Source organism: Cupressus sempervirens, chromosome 9 (genome assembly GCF_028749045.1).
Source record: "Cupressus sempervirens isolate cs-2001-9-10 chromosome 9, ASM2874904v1, whole genome shotgun sequence".
NCBI classification, from domain to species: Eukaryota; Viridiplantae; Streptophyta; class Pinopsida; order Cupressales; family Cupressaceae; genus Cupressus; species Cupressus sempervirens.
Genome location: NC_143126.1, coordinates 717,900,123 through 717,915,124, shown reverse-complemented (window position 1 = coordinate 717,915,124; position 15,002 = coordinate 717,900,123). Strand labels below are relative to the sequence as shown.

Sequence of the window (15,002 nt, the reverse complement as noted above, 5' to 3'; positions counted from 1 at the left end):
CGCTTCGGAAGCGGTCTAGACCGAAATCATTCATTTCCCGCTTCTTTTATTTGCATAACAACGTCCGAAGACACTGATTGGCTGAATCATTTGTTCACGGATCACAATAGAACTCATCCGAACCGTCAGCATTATTGAGATCGGACGGCTCTCGGAGGCCCTCAGACATACTAGGTATAGCCTCTATATAATTGCCGGAAACCGAATTTGGAGTACATTGTAGTGAGTTTGGAGCTGAAAAATTCGAAATACAATTCGAGTTTTTGGCATTTTATCTCGAAAGGATCGACAATGGAGTCAGGAGCGAAAGCGGGAAAGGGAGGAAGAAAGGGCGGAGCAAAGAAGAAGAGCGTTTCCAAGTCCGTGAAGGCAGGTCTACAATTCCCTGTCGGTAGAGTGAGCCGATATCTGAAGAGGGGCAGATATGCTAAGAGAGTTGGATCTGGTGCTCCCATTTACATTGCAGCTGTCATGGAGTACTTGGCAGCTGAAGTTCTTGAGCTCGCTGGAAATGCGGCAAGGGACAACAAGAAGAACAGGATCATTCCCAGGCATATCCTGCTTGCTGTCAGGAATGATGAAGAATTGGGGAAATTGCTCGGCGGAGTGACCATTGCTCATGGCGGTGTTTTACCAAACATTCACCAGGTGCTTTTACCTAAGAAGTCTGCGACTTCATCAGAGAAGGAGCCTAAATCTCCCAAGAAGGCAAAAGCCTAGATCCGGGAAGGACGGTTTTTCCAGGCGCTTTTTCGAAACGGTGTTTTATAACACCACTTTTGTTCAGGTGCTTGTCTTGCCCCTTCCAATTGGCTCTTTTTTGAATTTGTAAGCCGATTAATGACATCTCTCATCTATTTATCATACTTGTCAGTAGGTTTTGGCATAAACTTTGTCTTATAAAATGTAATTGAATTGTGAGATCTAGGTATTACAGATGTATGAGAGCACTTTCAATCTTTGCTCAAGTTCTCGATCAAATTCCCATTCCTTCTTTTCTTAGCAATATCTTGTAGAATCAAGAGTGTTCACTCATATTCTGTTAATGTCTTTTTGCTCAGATTGAATGAATATTTCAAATTCGTTTTCTTATAATACCAGTCTCAAAGATATTTTCAGATATGACGATTTAAAATTTTTTATGCATACATTGTAAGAAAATTATCTAAAAACCAAGCAAAAGAGCTCAAGAAGACAATTATCTAAAAACCAAGCCAAAGAGCTCAATGGGGATGTAAAGGGAAACATGACAACTTCTAATAAGTAATAATATCCTTCAAAGTAATAGAATGAGTGAATTGTTAGAAAATGAGATGAGGGCTCTCATGAAACAAAAGGAGAAGCCAACCCAATGACTTTTGTAATCTCCTTTAAATAAGAATTAAGCCCTTCCAAGCAAATGGAAGGGATGCCATTTTTGACCATTCAAACAATAAAAGTAATTGTGTTTCACTAGGGTCAACACTAACTAGACCTATTAATGATTCATTTGCTAACTCAAGATTTGACCCTAAAATGAGGGAAAATATTTTGTTTATAGAGTATTGTGAGGTTGGAAGGAAAAGTAACTTGCAAAGAAGATCTAATAGTGATTCACCTCATCCAATAGATGATTTTGCTTTCCCTAGTTTTGATGGATCAAGAGAAGTTATTGCTTTTTCATGGATTCAAAAGTTGAACACATGTATCTTTGTCGTATGTTGGTGGAAGATGATAGTGTCAAATTTGTCATCTTACACTTGGGAGGGGGTGGTACATGATTGGTGACATTATGGTTTGATTATTTGTGGGCACTAAAATATATGATGCAAGAGCATCTTGGGTTCTCTTGTAATCCTACTCATTTTTGTTTATTTTGCAATCATTGTTGAGTTAACTAGTATTGGTCAAGTGTTTTTGTGTGTTGAGTTGTTTAGTGTTGGTTGAGCATTCCTCAATATGTTGAGTGAACTTGATGTTTGTTGATGTTTGGTTCTTTTTTTGATCAAGTTTGTTTGTGATTGGTTCTTAGTTTGAGCCCACTTATGTAAATAATTTGAATTTTGAATTTAATGTAAGGATTGTATCTTGGGATGTGTGTAGATTGTTTTAAGGTCGACTTTTTATTATATAATGATTTAGAATCTTTTGTAAGTTATTTTGGCAAGTATAATAAGAGTGTTTAGGCTAGGTTAAGTAATAAGAAAAGATAATTACTTAGAGAGAGCTTGGATGGGGGAGAGAAGTTAAAGAGTTGGGAAGTTTGAATTAAGGATTTGTAAAGAGTTTAGTATGAAATTTTGTAAATTTTTATATTGGTTGTAACCCTATTGATGAATGAATAAAGTATTTCTTTGTTTTCTTTTTGTGTTGTTCTTTATGTTGTTTGCTTTTGTTGTGTTTACTTTGCAAGGTGATTGGATAGTTGTGTGTGCCTGTGGCCTTGGCTATTCACTTTCTTCCTTCTGTCACTATAACAACATATGACGAGTTCACACAAAAGTTCATTGACTAATTTGATTGCAAGAGCTACCCACTATGATCAACACCTAGGATAACTAGACCATCCTCCTTACTAAAAGATGATCTAATTGCTAACTTAGTTCGGCATAGACATTGCCCTAACAATAGAGAAACTATTTCATTTATGGAGTTTTGTGAGGTTAGAAGAAGTAAATCTAGAAGAAAACTTGTTAGTGAATTAAACCTTGCAATGGATAATTTTACTCTCCCTAGTTTTGATGGAATAGGAAAAGTTGCTACCATTTCATGGTTCCAAAAGTTGGACACATTTCTCTCTTTGTCCTATGTTGGAAGATGTTAATTTAACCATCTTTCACTTGAGGGGGTGGCACGCTAATGGTGGCATTATTGTTTAATTTTTAGTGGACACCAAAATGTAACAACATATGACAAGCTCACACAAAAGCTACTTGAAAATTAGAAATCAAGAAGAATATTTTTTCATTCATGTATTTACATAAAACTATACGGGTACATATATAGTTGTATGCCAAATACATAAAGCTATAGGAAAGGAAACAACTATAGGAAAAAGGAAAGAATCAATTTAAGAAAGAATAATTTAGGAAAGAATCAGTTCAATATTAGAAATAATCCATATTGCAACACTCCCCCTCAAGTTGGTGCATAGATATCCCACATGCCCAAATTGCTCAAAAGCTTTTGAAAACACTTGACTTGAAATTGCTTTGGTGAGAATATTGGCCAGTTGATCTTTTGATTGAATTTTAGGCAACTCCACAATCTTCTCATCCAACTTCTCCTTAATAAAGAATTTTGTCTACCTCCACATGTTTTGTATGATCATATTGAATTGGATTATGAGCAATATCACATGTTGCTTTATTGTCACAATATAGTTGAATTGGGCGCCTAGGTGGACAACCCAAATCTTTTAGAAGTCTTAGCCACAACATTTTACATACTCCAAGTGCCATACCTCTAAATTTTGCCTCTGCACTTGATCGTGCAACAACATTTTGTCTTTTGCTTCTCCATGTCACAAGATTACCTCTTACAAAGGTGAAATAACTTGAAGTAGAATGCTTGTCATCTACTACTCCAACCTAGTCAGCATTAGTATATGCATCCACACTTTGATAATCCTCATTTTTAGTGAATAAAATTCCTTTTCTAGGAGCAGACTTTAGATGCCTCAAAATGTGCATAATTGCGTTCATATGTTGCTCTCCAAGATTATGTATAAATTGGCTAAAAATACTTAATGCATTGGCAAGGTTTGGCCTTGTGTGCTAAGTACATCAATCTTCCTACGAGTCTTTAGAATTTGCCTTTATCAACTGGTACCTGATTAGACTTAATACATAATTACAATCCTTCTTCCACGGGTGTCTTAGTGGGTTGACATGCTGACATATCGATCTCTTGTAACAAGTCTAAGGCATACTTTCTTTGAGATAGAAAGATCCCTTTATCAGATTGAGACACTTTGATTCCAAGGAAATATTTCAAGGGATCGAGGTCTTTCATTTCAAATTCTTTGAACAAGTAATCTTGTAGAGCTCTCCTTTCTTTAGGATCATTTCATGTAACTATCATGTCATCCACATGCAAAATAAGTGCAGTGATCTTACCTTGCTGATTTTTTATGAATAAAGTATGGTTTGAATTGCTCTAATGGTAACCAAAGGCTTTCATTGGCTTTGTGAATCTTTTGAACCATGCCCTCAAAGATTTTTTCAACCCATATAGTGACTTCTTTAATTTGCACACCTTTAGACTATGTATTTTTGGTATCATGCAATTGGGTTGGAGTTCCATGTAGACTTTTTTAGACAACTTTCCATGTAGAAAGGTGTTCTTCACATCAAACTGTTGTAATGGCCAACCCAAGTTTGCAGCTAGAGACAACAAGACTCGTAATGAATTAATTTTAGCTACAGGTGCAAATGTCTCTATATAATCAATCCCATAGGTTTGGGTGTACCCTTTTGCTACCAGTCTCACCTTAAAGCATTCATTTGTACCATTTACTTTGTACTTAACAGTATAAACCCACCAACATCCAATTGGTTTTTCTCCTGGTGGATGGTCAACAAGTTCCCATGTATTATTTTCTTGTAATGATTTCATCTCCTCATTCATAGTGGCTTTCCACCTTGGATCAGCTAAGGCTTCTTGCACATTGTTAGGAATATGGTAGATAATTGATTTACAAATGACTAATTTGATTTTGACAAACAATGGTTAGACACATAATGACTTATAGGGTATTTAACTTTACTAGAAAGTTTAGGTTCATATGTGGATTTAGGGATACCTTTGGTGAGATGTTGAGGTAGCTGTTTTCTAGATGGTTTAGGAACATCCTTGGTAAGCGATTGGTGTGGTGTGAGGCACTCAGATGGAGGTGGATCCACAACTTTAGTTTCTGGGTGTTCATCACTACTTTGATCCAAAGTTTCACCTACTTCTTGATTAATAGTTTCAGGGAGTTCCCCTTCTTCAGAGATGTCCAAGCTACCCACATCTTCAAGGATGTGAACATCCACATCTTTAGAGATGTCCAAGCTACTTACATCTTTAGAGATGTGAATATCCACATCTTCAGAGATGTGATCATCGTAGTCTAGAATCTGAATTTCCTTCTGGTACTCCCCATGAAGTTCAGGCTCAAAGGAAAAATACATTGAGTCTTCATGAAAAACTACATCCAATGTAATAAACATTTGTTGGGTTGGAGGATGATAGCATCAGTACCCCTTTTGATAAGCAACATATCCTAGAAAGACACATTGTAGTGCTTGACGAGATAACTTGTTGTGTTGATGCTTATGAAGGTGTACGAAAGCTACACAACCAAAGACGTGAGGAGGTAAAATTGGGACAATTGGAGCAACAACCGTCTCAACAAGAGCTTGGGATGGTGTCTAGAAATCAATAGTGTTGGAGGGTACCTGATTGATCAAATATGTTGTAGAGGTAAGTGCTTCGCCCCAATAGGATAATGGCATATGGGCTTCTATCAGAGAAGCATGCACAACTTCCAACAAGTGATGATTTTTTCTCTCGGCTACCTCATTCTACTAAGGTGTATTGGAACAAGTAGTTTGATGAATAGTTTCGTGTGCTTCAAGATACTGTTGAAGTTCAGAACTCAAATGTTTGCCTTCATTGTCACTATGAAGAACTTGAACTTGTGCATTATATTGAGTACGAATCATGTTATAAATTTTTTGAAATAACAAGTTCACATCACTTTTAGACTTCATTAAGCATACCCAAGTCATTCTAGTACAATCATCAATAAAAGTAACAAACCAACGTGATCCACCCAAGGTAGTGACTTTGGACAGACCCCAAACATCAAAATGTATGATCATAAATGGAATTGGACTTTTATTCAAAGTTAATGGAAAAGAAGCACGATGGCTTTTTGCAAGTTCACAAACTTCACACCAGAAGCTAGAAACATCAAATTTTGCAAATAAACTAGGAAATAATTTCTTCAGGTAACCAAAGGAAGCATGTCCTAGACGTCAATGCCATAACTAGATTTCAGATTTTTGCTTGCCCCCCTCAGAGCCATCCATCACTAGAGCTTGACGTAGCTTGTTCAAACTCTTTGAAACCAAGTCCAAGTAATATAGCTTCCCTCGCCTAACACCACAACCAATTGTTTGCCTCGTTTGGATGTCCTTAAACACACAAAAATCAGGCCAAAAAATTACAACACGAAGTAAAGTAGTGGTGATTTGGGAAACCGACAACAAATTGTAATCTAAAGATGGAACCACTAAAACAAAATCTAGATTCAAAGTATCAGTGAGAGGTAAGGATCCTTCTCTGATAATTGGGGTTGGAGAGAAATTTTTGTGAGGACGGTTTAAGGGATGAGACCTGTTTAGAATCAAACATCATATGATTCGTAGCACTGGAGTCAATTATCCATGCACTATTAGAAACAAGTGTAGACATATTTAAAGACTTACCACCATTACCTGTTGCTATTGCTAATGCTGAAATCTGTCCAACAACATTATTTTTTGTCTTTGTTTCAACAAACGATGCATTGGAGGTCTTCTTGGAATTCTTCTTCCGTGAATCGCAGCTACGATCCCACCATTTTGGATACCCAACAAGCTCAAAACAATGACTTTTGGTATGACCAATTTGATTGCAATGGGTGCATTTGTAGGTGGATTTATCAGCACCATTAGTGATCTTAGGCGGGTTTTGAGGAGGCCCATTTTGATTGGATCGGTTTCAAGTCACCATGGCTGAAGCTTTAGTCTTTTTTGGTTCTCCAATCATTGTTGTGCGTTGAACAGATTCACGGCAGACCAATGCATAACATACTTCTAATTCGGAAATAGGATCATCTCTCAAAATTTCACCACGAACTTGTTCGAAGTCACCATCTGATCCAGCAAGCAAAAATATGCACCCTTGGTCGCTGAATTGATTTTCGGTAAGATTCAACATCGTTCTCACTTTCCATGATCACTTTATTACGATGATCCAACTCATCAAAAATCTCGGTTAATTCTCCATAATACACAGTGAGTGTTTTGCCATTCTGTTTGGCAGAGAAAGCCCTTTGATTCAAGACAAACACTTGCAATTCATTTGCTCCATCATAAAAAGCCTTAGAAAGAGCTTTCCAAATATCTTGAGTAGTGGGTAAGCGAATGTATTGCTTCATAATTTTTGGGGACATAGATATCAACAACCATCTTTTGACCTATTGATTGTTTGCATACCACTTCTCATATCTATCATCCTTCTCGGTAGGTGGCTGTGAGTTACCACGAATGAAAGAGAGTTTCTCCTTCTCAACAATATGCATCTCCATGATTTGAGACCACAAATCATAGTTTGTTTCATCGAGTGTAATCCTTGCCTTGAACAATGAACCTTTGGATTGAATAATAATGAGAGTAGATTTGCTCTCAAATACTTTTGAATCTAAATCGACCATGGTTCAATGAAGGGATACAAATGATTCAAGCTTCAAAGCTCTGATACCAACTTGAAAATCAGAAATCAAGAAGAATATTTTTTCATTCATGGATTTACATAAAACTGTACAGGTACATATATAGTTGTGTGCCAAAAACATAAAGCTACAGGAAAGGAAACAACTACGGGAAAAAGGAAAGAATCAATTTAGGAAAGAATAGTTTAGGAAAGAATCAGTTTAATATTAGAAACAATCTAATATTGCAACAAAGCTTATTGACTGATTTGACTATGAGCATCGTGAAAGGTACTTCAAAGAATTAATCCAATTAAAGCAACAAGGATACGTGGAGGATATGTTGCTGAATTTGACAGTCTCTCTGTCATGGTACATGGAATTACAGAGGAATTCTAACATACCTATTCATTGAAGGACTATTAGAATCATCATTTCGTAGTTTGTTGAGTGCTTTTGAGCCCTCAACTCGCCAAGATGCCTTTCAAATGGCCCTAAGAATGGAAACCACATCAACAAAAAAGAAGAGCAAACCCATTACATTGTTGTTCCAAAATGTGGGTCTTCATATCAATAAGATTGGTACATTATTGATATCACACCCATTAAAGTACCTTTTACTGCAAATAGCTTGGTTCAAGGGAATTCTATTTCTAATTTGCTTACAGAAAAAAAGTTTGCCAGATCCCAATTGTTGGGCAGTCCCAAAGTTCTAAGGTTCGTTCAAAAATCCTATATGAAATTTGCGGAAAATCGATGATATTGTTATGGTACTTTTTATTTTGCATTTAATATCAATAAATATTTCTCTGAACTGCCCAACTTAAAATTTAACTAAATAACAATGAAGTTTGTGTTTATTGTCTATAGCAGTGATATTCATCTATTGCAATCTAACCATTCTTTCTATCTGCTTCATCCTGTAATATAAAGGCGATATTTATTCTTTTAGGTTATCGTCAAATCAGATACTTTGTGTCGTATCTCATTCTTAAAAAGTGAAAAAGGCTTGAAAACTGTTATTTGATATGAGGGAGACCTGTGCAAACACATCTCAACAAATTTGCAGATACAGAATGGAATGTGGTGTATTTAGACGTTTTAAAAAAGTTTTATTTTCAACTGAATTCTCCGTCATCCTCTGCTCTATAGAGGCATACAAGGAATAGAAAATCAACAATTTTTGCTGTAGCCATTTTACTTGGAATACTGGGACACTCAGCTAGCATACAAGGAATCCAATATCTCTTTTTATTAAAGGACTAGTTTATACTAGCATACTTAAAATTTTAATTAGTTCTTTTTATAAATTAAGCTGAGAGATATTTAATTTCAAGAGATCCTATAAATGGTTCATCAAATTATATATTAAGAAAGTAAGAAGGTTGTAAATAAACAAAAAATAAGGTTACTAAAATTTTCAGTTTCACAAATATAACTACAATATACATCAATTGCATAAGATCAAATATTTTTGTATAATATGAAGGCTCCTTTACTCAAAAGTTGAATGTGCTAACTTGTACATATCCAAGTATTTTATTTAAAATATATGCAAATATTTTTCGCTAGAAGCAAATACATAGAAGCAAATCAACAAAGTAGAACCTAGAATCCAACATTTGAATCTAATAATACTTCGCATTCAGATGCATAGTTTTTTTTTTTGCTTTTATGATAGTCCTTTTAAATCTTTTCTTTCATGTTAACTCTAAATATGAATTTATTAAAAATGGCCTTCCTTATATTTCTCCTAGTTTGACATCATCTTGTTCTTAATCCTTCAATATTTTTAATTCCTTTGCTGTAATGCCCATAATCTCTTCTGCCACTTTACCAAAAATAGTAACCCAAGTGAAATTTGTGTGATCTTGCACTATATGTTGAAGTATGTATATGTAATCACATTCGGAAAAACTCTTATCACATCTTTGACAATAACAATTACCATATCCATCATTGTTCACCTTCTTTTCGATTGTGTGTTCATGCTTAATCACCCACTTATGATGTCTTCAATGAATTCCACAAGTTTTATAAAGATGCTTTAGCTATGTCTTACACAAGATTTTAAATGCCAAACTTAAATGAAATTCCACCTTTCACAATATAATAATTTAAGCCCCTTTAGTGCATAGTTTTTTATTTATTATTATTTATAGAAGTTTGATGAGTATTAACATAAAATCTAATTTTAAAAAAAGGAAATGTATTTTTCCTCTCCATAAAAATTATAAGCAATTACAATGCACGTTTGTTTTTGATTAAGTAAAATAGGTTTTAACGGGTGCTTGAAACCCAATAGTAAATAAAAGAAATTGAGATTAAGTTTGGAGCATGAAGCAATTCAACAAGAAGCAACATGCCATAGAAGGTCATGAGAACTTGACAAAATAAAACATAGCCCCTGAAAGAGCATGCAAACCTAGCAAACTAAAAACCAAAGGAAAAACATAAAAGCCAGGGGGAACCAATTAGGGCATCGTATTTTTGACCAATTCTGTAGCTTTGAGCTCCAACATTTCCATTGTCTCTGCTGCTTCACTCATCAACTATTTGTCTTCAGGAGAGTCATCCCTGTCCCTCTTCTTCTTGTTCAATCTCATTTTATTGCCCAGGCTCTCAACAAGGGGGTTGCCATCATCTTTTGTTACCTTGTTGTCCTCATTTTCCATGTCATCTTTCACCCTTGTGCTAACCTCCATCACAGTATGCAACTGTTTGATATTATCATTTACGGCTTTGATAATATTGAAGCTTTGGTTAGTAGTGCTGTGGAGAGAGCTCTCCATTCTTTTCATTCTTTTTTCCACCTTAGTAGACCTGTTATTTAGTTTGTTGAATTTTTCAATCTTGTCTTCCCCTTCCTTTCTTTCTAGACCTTGCAACTTGTTATTTATCTCCTCAATTTCATGAAAAATCCACTTGATAGACCGAAAGTTGTCCACGATGATGTTTTGAGAATTGTCGAGGAGATTCATCTCGACCTCCTGACATTGTCATTGAGAATCACCATGACTGGATCAATAAGTTCCTCCAAATGAATTTTGCCATCATTACCCTCCAAGACCTTGGGCTGGATAACTTCTCTCACAATGCCCATTTTCGCAGCATGAGTTTCAAAGTTTCTCTAGATCATTTTCCTGTCCTTAGAGTTGAAAGTATAGGTGTTTTTTTTCGTGTCATAATCCTCATTTCTCTCCTCTTGGACATGGAGAGGGGTCTCCTGTCCCTTACTTGAATCTTGATCTACGTCCATTTCATTGCCCCTTCTACTCTTGGCTGGGCTTTCCACCTTCTTGCGAACTAGGACCTTGCTAGTACCCTCTTCTTTCACATTATTCTCCTCCGTGTTTATTCCCTCATCCTCTTCATTATAGTCCTTAGCATAATTAATCCAGACTTAATACTTTTAATCGCCGAGCCTTTCCCAACCTCGATTATATTCTTTTTGGGTTCACTTTTCTTCTTGTTTTTACCCAAATCTTTTATAATCTTGGCTACCTCCTCTTCATCATTTGAATGAAGCCCAACACTAACCTCAGTGTTAGACGAGAGATAGGAGCTTTTCGTGTCCTCTGAGGACTCCAGTTTTTGGGTTATGGATCTACCATGGGTTTGAGCCTTAAAAGTGCTCATAAATCAGTAACAACAAGCCCTCATGAAAAGTCGGGTTAACATAGGATTTCTTTTTATATCCCATGATATTCTTATTTATAGAGAAGAAGAGGTAGTAGGGGATGGAGATCTTAGTGCCATACTTGAAGTGGTTAAGAATGAAAAAGTGATGGGTACAGACTCTATCATACTTAGTGTCCAGTGTAATGTAAGAGTGATCGCCCTAAGAATGAACCTCCAAAGTTTTTATTATTGAAGCTGGTTCATAGTACACTCCTGTCTTTACCAAATCCTTCATCTCCTTAGCATTCTTGGCAAAGTCTTTAACAACATTGAGGGAAACCTTCTTATCCCTAAAGAATTTGATGCCCTTGGAAGGGGAATCAGTGACCTCTGCAATAACACCTTCATTAATCTAGAAATCAATTTCGTCAATCTTAACTTTCACTTCTCTCCAAGACCATAAGTTTAGTCACCTTAGGGTTTCAACCATGCAATTTCTCAATGTAATTTGTGTTAGAATCTGAAAAGATTAATAACTCAGAAAACTAGTGCACAGAGTAAATATCTAAACTATGAATGCAAATGATACAAAATCAAAATAACATCATAGAGTTAGTCTCCAAGAGAGTAATGCAAATGCTGGAAGCAAAATAGCATTAAGAGGATGCAAAAATAAGAGATACAAATACAAGCCAGGTAGCATGCTTATATAGGCTAGGAAGAGGGAGGAGGTGGCAACACCAACCAATGAGGAGCAACCATCTATTGGACTAAAGATAGCAAAGTATCTTCCCAAGATAGCTAATGGATGCTCACATGTAGGAAGGTGACACCTCACAACCATTCACCTAATAAGACATGCTTTATTAACCTAAGCGAGATTATTAAAAGTGTAAGAAAAACCTATCAAAATAGGAAAAATAAAAAACTACACTAACACCCCCCCATAAGCGAAGCTTAGGTGAATGTAGAAATGGGTCCCGACAAGTCAAGCCTGATGAGGTACCCATGTACATAAAATTCCCCCAAAAGAGAGAGAAAAGAGACTCCCCAAAGAAGATTAGGACTCCAAGTGAGAGGAAGAGGCCCCCCCAAAAGATGTAGCATCCTGCACCTCCAGCAAAGCTTGCAAATTTTGTCCGGTAGATCCACTTGCATCGAACAAGTTTTCTTCCCTTAGGAAAAAGGACAAGATCCCAAGTGTGGTTCCTCATCAAGGAACTATACTCTTCCTGCATAGCTGTATCCCACTCAAAAATACCAGAAGCCTCATGAAAGGACTGTGGATTTGAGGCAGTAGCAATGAAAATATGTAGAGCATCCTGGAATTGTGAACGAGTCTGCTTGGTGTCTGATGGATCCCCAACCCAATCACCTGCAAACTGCAAGGTCTGTCTAGCCCAAAGTGGACCAGAAGATGGAGAATCTAGAGGAGAATCATCAACCTGTGAATGATGACTAGGAGAGGAAGGAGGTGAGTCCTCTGAATCACTCTCTGCATCAAAAGTGGAGGTAGAAGACTGCTCAAGTGAATCTGACCCATCAGAAGATCTATCATGTATTCCAAGTGACTCCAATGTCAAAGTAGAAGGCAACCCTGTGACCATGCTCTGCTGGTTAAGCTGATGCAAGTAGTGGAATTTAAGATGGCCAAACTGCTCATGCCATAATCTGCTCACATCATTAGAGTGAGTGAGAAAAATAGTCAAAGGAGGATCAGGAACAAGGTGAGAAAACATACAGAGTCTTGACTGATGATCTGCTCTCCCAACTGCAATTGTAGAATCATTGTGCAACTCACGTATCTCCACTGAATCAGGAGTGAACTCAAACCGCTTGCCTAAACCTGTGTGAGTGATCTGGTGTACCGATAGGAGATTAGTTGACAATGAGGGTACATAAGGAACATCATGGAATGTGTCATCCCCCACATCAAGAGACCCTCTGCCACACACCTCAATAGGAGTGTTGTCACCCATCAACATAGAAGGCATAGTACATTGCTCCAAGGATGCAATTTCTTCCTTAGATGAAGCCATGTGGTGTGAAGCACCCAAATCAAGAACCCAAGTGGATGGTGAGGAAGCAACTGCAAAAAGGGCCTTGCCCTTTCCTTTCCCCTTGCTGTTTTCTTTTTCTTTGTTAGACCCTTCATTAGAACTTTGTTTGATAGACTCAGGAACACTGATATTATTCTTCTCAAGAATGTATGTCAAGTGATCAAGTTGTTTCTGCAAACATTTATGTTCATCATGACCAGGTCTTTTACAATAAGCACATTTGACCTTTTCTTTCTTAGGCTTATCGCCCTTGGAAGATGGTGTATCAATAGTTGAAGAAATCGGCGTCTGATCCTTCTTCTCCTCGCTATTCTTTTGTTTCTTGTCCTTACTATTGTTGTTACTACTTTGTCCTTGTTGTTCTTTTGTGTCTTGGTTAGCAGCCAAGGCATGTGACTTAAAGGACTTAAGAATGCCCATCTGGATTAGCTTGTCCTGTTCTCGAGTGAGATTGACAGAAAAATCATCTAAAGATGGCATGGTGAATTGAGTACCAAGTGCACCCTTAGTAGCATAGAAGGTAGAAACAAACACAGAATATTCTGAACTTAGCTTAGAGAGAATACTAAGAATCAGTTGTTCATCTTTCTTTTCAATTCCACATTGTTTTAACTGCAGCCTTAGTGATTTCAATTTGGTGAAGAAATCTTGAATTGTGTTGAAATTGCCTGGACTCAAACTAATTAATTCATTTTCCAACATATGACCCCTCATTGAATCTTGTGTGCCAAATAGTGTCTCTAGCTTTGTCCATACTTCATTTGGTGTATCCAAAGACTCAATGTGAAATAGCAAGTCAGGAGAAACAGACAAACACAATGTTCCATATGCCTCATCACATTTATTAAACCACTTAGGCTTGTCTTCATCTTTAGTAGGTTCAGTTTCAAGTCCCATAGTTATCCTATTTAATCCAGCTTTCTTTAAGTGAATTGTCATGCGTGATTTCCACTCAAAGTAATTGTATGGAGTTAGGATGGGCATATTTGTTTGATCCATGATGAAGAAATGCAGAGAAGAAATGCTAAAAAGAAGAGAACCCAGCCACGACAATGCCCCCCCAGCTTTACTCAATCAAAGAACCCCCCCTCAAAGAAATATGATTTGGCACTTTATTTTAGTGCATTTACAACTACCACTAGAAAGAATTACTTAGTGGTCTTGATTTCAATGCATTACAAACCTTCATGAAGAGCATATGCTCAAAGTGAAACTTGGGCACAATAATCAAGAAAAAAAATAGCACCAATGTGATCTACTCGAAAAATCATGCACTTTCAAAAAAAGAATCGCCTCGATACGAGGTCGTAAGAGAAAGTTATGATCCTCCGAAGTTTCCAAAACGAGAACTGTGCACAGTCACGGCTGAGAATCTGCAATTTCTGAAGAATTCATGCATGAAAATCAAAAACTAACTCCATTAGTGGATAGAGCACAAAAAAATAGCCAAGTTCATAACAAGAATCATCAAAATCGGAGTCCGTATGAGCAAGAACGAGACATTTGAAAACTGCATTCAGATCTGCAGCTGCCAACGGAGAGGGGTATGGCTGTAGCTTTGCATGCTCGATCCTGAAAAATATACAACTTGCATGCAAAATCTAAAAGATACCCAGATGGTTTTTCGGGGCTGCGAACAAAACCCAGAAAGCGTTTTTCTTGCTGATGAACAGAAGATGTTGCTGTAGTGTAAATCAGACGCCTTTAACAGTAAAAAACGGCTCCAAAAATCAGAAAACAACCCCAGCAACCAAAATTTGACATGCAAATGCTGGATCAGCTTCTTAAGTCCATCAATGGCATGCTGGAACCTGCAAAACTGATTAAAAACTCCAAATATGCAAGTTGCTTGTCAAATTTGAGATTGAAACTCCAGAGAA

General features: G+C 36.9%; 1 pseudogene across 1 annotated transcript; it reads left to right on the top strand.

Annotated features, from left to right (window-relative positions):
- Positions 1–205: 205 nt before the first annotated feature.
- LOC149540737 (histone H2A pseudogene) lies at positions 206–1,095 on the top strand (annotated as a pseudogene). The gene has a single exon (XR_016356435.1). The product of XR_016356435.1 is annotated as a histone H2A pseudogene (transcript).
- The last annotated feature ends 13,907 nt before the right edge of the window (positions 1,096–15,002 follow it).